At 32.8% G+C, this 6,262-nt stretch overlaps 1 pseudogene; it reads left to right on the plus strand.

Moving 5' to 3' along the window:
• Nucleotides 1-1,839: 1,839 nt before the first annotated feature.
• On the plus strand, nucleotides 1,840-5,872 carry LOC105107281 (uncharacterized; annotated as a pseudogene).
• Nucleotides 5,873-6,262: the final 390 nt, after the last annotated feature.

Consider the following 6,262-nt stretch of genomic DNA (forward strand, 5'->3'; position numbering starts at 1 on the left):
AGAAAACAAAAAAAAAAAAGAAGTCATGAAACTTAATTCTTAATCAACATAACATCAAGGGATGAAATTGAAAATAAAATCATAAAAAAAAATTGAAGTCAACTCAGGCTAACATTTTAAATTCACGACCCAAGTAATGATGTCAAAATTATCTTATAGAGGATAAAAAAAAATCATGAAATTCAATTCTTAATCATCATAACACTAGGGGATGAAATTAAAAATAAAATTATATAAAAAATAAATAATAATAATAATAATAATAATAATAATAAAATTTAACAAAAAAAATAAAATGACAAGACACTTGCTATGTTAAAAACACATAAAGTTATAAGAAGAGAAAGGAGGATAAAAAAAAAAGAAGACCATGCGCCTCCAACATTCACAAGCGCCACATCACTAGCAAGGGCTCCTCGAGTCGTACCTAATGTCTACCAAGAAAGGTGGCGTTTTAGCACCGTAGGAAGTTGCATATGCCACCAGAGCATGCTGGCTTCCCTCACACACACCGATTTCCTTGCTACTTGTTGATTATTTTTAGTTTTTAATTTGATTTTTTAAGTTTTAATTATTTTAAAATATTAAAATTAAATTTTATTTTACAAAAACAAGTATCAATAATGAGTTAGAGTCTTTTCTAAATATCATAGGATCCCAATATTTAAGCAATTAAAAAACACTATTAAATCTAACCCAAAAAATGGTCATTGTAATTGAAAAAATTGAGCGACAAAAAATAATAAAAAATGGGGCTATCTATCCGAAATTTAGTGCTTGATTCCTTTAAGAAAAATCGTTGTATATTTATCTATTGTTTAAATTCAAACCCCGTAACTTTCATTATTTTAAATTAATAAAATTTCATTTACTTTTACTAAATCAAGCATTGAGCTACAAAAACGTTTCTCAACACCCCGATATCCTCTAACTAGAAATAATATGATTAATAAAAAAAATTTAAAAAAGGTAGTGTTTTTACCGTGTACTACTTTAAAAAGTATTATTTATTATAATAAATTATTCTAATTTTATAATTTGTTTCGTGAGTTAATCTAATTGATTTGAGTTTTTTTTTTAATTTATATATTTTTAATTTTTTTAATATTAAATTGATTAAAAATTAGATTTTATAATTTATTTTAGTTTATATAAATTCCGATTTTATTATATAGATAATGTGTTTTATAAGTTAATTTGGATAAACTCAAGTTATTTTACTATATTTTTTTATAGATATTTTTAATTCACTTTTATAGATATTTTTAATTTATAGATATTTTATTATATAGATAATGTGTTTTATAAATTAATTCGGATAAATTCAAGTTATTTTACTATATTTTTAATTTTTTTTACATTAAATTTTTTTTTTTTATGATTCGCTTAGAGTGTTTTGAACTGTGAAAATGCCATAACTGCTGGGTTCTTTTGTAATGCAATTTTAATTATTATTTCACGTAGCTTGATTAATTAAGATTTTGTTTGTTTGTATGTTTTAAAAGTATTATTTTAAAAAATTATTTTTTTTATTGTAAATTATTATTTTTAAATTATTTTGATATATTTATATAAAAAATAATTTTAAAGTTTAATTTAAAATTATTATTTTAATATATTTAAAAAAACACTTTAAAAACCAAACAATATAATACTCCCAGTCACTCCGAGCGTGGGGTCCTTTTCCCGCCATATTCTTTCTTTCTTGTAGGATATATACATGCTCCCATTTGTGTTGTAACAATAAAATACCGACAGAGCAGAGCTACTATTATACGCCCACCAAGAATTTGTAACTCTAAGGTATGATCGTCCCCCTACTGCTTTAATCATACTCAGTTTGTTTACCTTCGGGTCATAGTTCTTAGCTTAAATAAATCATTTTTACTAAAATGATCGAGTTAATCAATTTATTGCAAGTTTAGTTTTTCTGGGTTGTTTCTTTTTTCTTTGGAGTTCATATTGCAAGACTGGATTTTTTCTTCTTTCCTTCTTTCTTCTGGGTTCTTTAAATAGCAGAATTTCTTTTCTTTTCCGGTACGTTTCTTTCTGCTTTCTTGTTTCAATAATGTGTTCTTTTTGGGCAGCCAGGCTACATACGTTTCCTGTAAATTTGATGGCTTACATTCCTCCACACAAGCGGCATTCAAAGGATGTGAGAACGGCATCCCCAATTCCAGAGACGCTGCACCCTCAATTTCAAAGAAATATGAATTTGAGAGCATCCACTTCTCGTAAAAATAAGAGTGGAAAGATTGTAACCATTTAGGTGGTGGTCAAGTGATAAAGATTTGGGACTAAGGGGTTTGCTCCCTCTGTGGTCTCAGGTTCGAGTCCTTGGTTGCTCATATGATGGCCACTAGAGGCTTACATGGTCGTTAACTTCAGTCCCCATGGGATTAGTCGTGGTGCGTGCAAGCTGGCCCGAACACCCACGTTAATCTAAAAAAGAGTGGAAAGATTGTTCATGCAGACCATGCCATATCTAAATGGTTTGCTGTTGGCTTGGATGATGATGGCCAGTTTCCTCCTTACATTCATCTCGAGCCGATTTCCTTGGAATATGTTGAGCGTAAAATTGGATAAAAGCCGCTTGTCTTGGTGAATAGCATTGTAACTGAAGGTTCGTGTACCATCCTTATTGAAATTTTTATAATTTGTGCTTCTGTTAGTTGCTTCTGCCTTTTATTGAAACCTTTGTATTAAATTTCATGCAATTTAGAGGACAGCAAACTGGAAAGGAATTGCTCCAGAAGTCCATGGGAAATTATAGCGGAAAACGTACAGCAAGAACTACTCTCTTCTTTCGAAATCTTGAGGAATGAAATGGATGGTCATGTTTCTGAAAAAGTAAAGCCAACATTGGTTGCTCGATTGGGGAAATTTATTTTTCATGTGTGAGCAATCCAATTCTCTCTATAGTTATTGCAAATTGAGTTAATGTTAATTGGAACATCATCTTTTTTCCAACTTATGGAATTTATTACGCAACTGAAAATTGATTATGTTGTGAAGTTGCCTGGAATTGTCTCACTTTGTTCTCCTTGTAGTTATTCCTGTTGCATTCCAGCAGGAAGCTTCCTGAACTAGGCATAGAATTCTCTAACTTTTTGAAGCACTCTAGGCATAGAATTCTTGAATTTTGAACCGTTATAGTCCTTTTGGTGTTCAGTGGACTTTTTACGTACAAGTGTTTGTTCCTCCATAAAGGACCTCGACTGGAGTTAATTGGTGTTCTTCCTTATGAACTTGGACCATATGATTGTATCTCAGTTAATATTTTGATTTGGTTTGTTTCGACACTTTTCTAAACTACTTCTTAATCTATTAATTTTCTGCCACACCTGAGTGTATCATATGACTTGTTTTGCTCTAGTGTTTACTTTGATCGCTGCCAAACAAGTTTTGCTGGTGCTCCTAGTAGCGTAGATATTGTTGATATGCTTATATTAGAAGCCATAACTGCTTATGTTAAATTAAATTCATATTCTCCATCAGTGCATAAGAAGCATGTTTTATATTTCAGTTATACAAGGATAAGCAAGCAAGAGTTATTATACTATTTCTGTGATGCAGGAACCATTCAATGGGACTAGAAAGTGTTAATAAAATGCAGGTTGAAGAAGCCATTTTGAGACAACTCAACAGATCATTGTACACGGATATTCCTTCTTCATACATGGAAAATATTATAGATGGAGTGGTCCCAGCGATTGGAGTTGATTTCTTAGAGGAGAAAGATGTTTACACTGTGAAGGTATTCCTTTTGCTGCACACCGACTCATGGTAGTGTTTTTCTTATGTTTTTAATCCAATTTGTTACTAACTTTTCTTCCTTCAAGCAGTTGTCTGATAATACAAGGCCAGATGCAACTGTTTCATGCAAATGTGTTGTGGTGGAAAATAAAAAACTTCATGTCTACAAGGCAGGTTTTGTACTACCTAGAGTCTTGTCCTCTCATGTTAATTTGTCATATTATATGGTAGAATTATTTTGTTTTTGGTAATTTGTGCTTTATCAATGTGACATTGTGTAATCTCATGGACACCTTCTGATATTCACTTTTGGATTTAAGATGGTTTCCACTTTTATACTTTTGCTTGTTCATGGTGTGGCATTAAATTATAAAGATTTCTTGTAGGTTGAACTAAACCAAGTGCGCCAGATGGTGATAGATGTATCATGTCTTGATAAGAATCTGGACTTCAGGCTTATGCTTTGCTCCAGGAAGATCTTAACAGCTGTAACTGTAAGTTGTACCGTCTCTCACTGAAAAATTCAATCAACACTGCATGATTGTTAGACACTCATTGAAGCATGAAGTGTCTTGGGCCCTGCCCAAACCCAGCAGAAAATTGTTAGTGAGAAAACTTGACCAAGCATCTTCCCTTTGTATTTTCCTCCAATGACAGATTTAATCTAGTCTAGCAAGTCCTTTCTCCATTTCAAAGAATGTCATGATGGAAAATAGGTAATAATCTCTATCCTAGAACTTAGTTTGATCACACCTGGAAGAGAAGATATGTAAAACAAGCACTGAGTAGTTTTGCACTAGCGAGTTAGGCTAACAGGTCAAGAACGAAATTTAGAATTTTAAAACCATATACCCGGATATTGGTCTTTCATGCTTGAAAGAGTAAGGATTTTCATAGTTGGAACAATGATTTCCCTAAATTTGCATGAGAGATTTTCATCAAGAGTCTAGACAGCGCAAAGCTGCTAGTGAGTAATTTATTTCCAGCTTGAAAATTTTAGTTTATTAAGCAGAAGCCAATGATTATTCTTGCCTGATAATCATATATATCAGAGCCAGATTATAGTTACTAAGTATTGGCTACTTAGTAACTAAGCCAGATTATTCTTCTGATAATCATATATATCAAAGCCAAGAAACTTCATTGTAACAGACACATATTCTGTTAGAGTTATAATTGGATTTTTAACTCCTGATAGTGATGCTGTGGAGTGACTGATTGTATGAATCGATGCAGGATGAGGAGACGAATAGCCTTAGAGATCTGATCAATTCGGCAGTTCTAGATTCAGATATGAAGGGTGGATTAAGATGGCCCCTGGGGGAGGCATCTTCTGGTGGTAGATATAGTGTCATTGGGGCTTGGCACGCAGTAACCAAAGCCTATAAAAATTCATCATTTAGGCTTAAAGCAAGAGATGCCGATCGATACGATTTTAGGACTGGAACTGGGGAAACTACAAGAGAGATTTATCTGAAGTTGAAAAGAATTGTTTCAGAAATGCAGGCAAGTTCCTTTATTGGTTGACTTTTCCCTATGCCTTTTTATGTTGCTTAGGCTCATATGCGACTTCTCATCTGTGAGCTTTCTAAGTGATTAACTCTAGCGCCCAGAGCTGACAGATCCATATCTGATCCCAGTAATATTTTTCTTGTATTTAAAGCTGCTTTTGTTGAATTATGAAGGAACCGGGAGCTGAAAGTGATTCAATCTCCAAAATGCTCGAGGACAGCTTAAGACTGATATGGGACAAGTTCTTATGCTGCGAACGGTTTCTAACATGATCATTCCAGTTTTAACTCTCTTTTCATCCTCTTCAGCATGGAAAGGGGGAGAGCCCCATCTTGTCTGGATCCTATCCCATCACGAGGCGCTGTTTGCAAGTCCAAATTCTCTCCTCTCTGTCAATTCTAGGCTTCTTTACATCTCTTTTTCTCTCTTTCTTTGCTTTCTTTCTTTTATAGTTGGATGATTTGAGTGTTAGTTTTTGAGAATAGACGCTGGAAAACAAAAAAGAAGAAAGATTGTGGTTTTCCGAGTATTTGAGGGAGAGGTTGATGTCTTTATGTAATTAACAAATGCAAAATGTTAAAGAGATACAGAGGTTTTCCGAGAATAGATGCCATGAATGCGTAATCTTCTTTGTAAAAGCAATTACCTATAGAACTGCATTAATGAACCAATATATCATTGGCAAGTAAGAGATAAGAAGTTCGACCATTCCTTCCATTTCTTCTCTTCCTTTGGTGAAGAACAACCATGTTAAGACAAATGAAAAGAAAAGAGAGTAAATTCAAAACTTATCTTTCTTGGACTGCATTCAGATTTTAATTTTTTGGATGTATAAGAAAATAATTTTAAAAAACAATTAGTAACGTAAAAACAAACAATAAAACATTACAAATATTTGAGACTACTTATTCCTGGGAAGAGATTAAGGTTCTTCCAAGGAGCTGAAAGGACAAGCTATATATTACAAATTTGGATGAACAAATTTTGTAGTGCC

This window comes from Populus euphratica, unplaced genomic scaffold, assembly GCF_000495115.2.
Source record: "Populus euphratica unplaced genomic scaffold, PopEup_1.0 scaffold154.1, whole genome shotgun sequence".
Lineage (NCBI taxonomy): Eukaryota > Viridiplantae > Streptophyta > Magnoliopsida > Malpighiales > Salicaceae > Populus > Populus euphratica.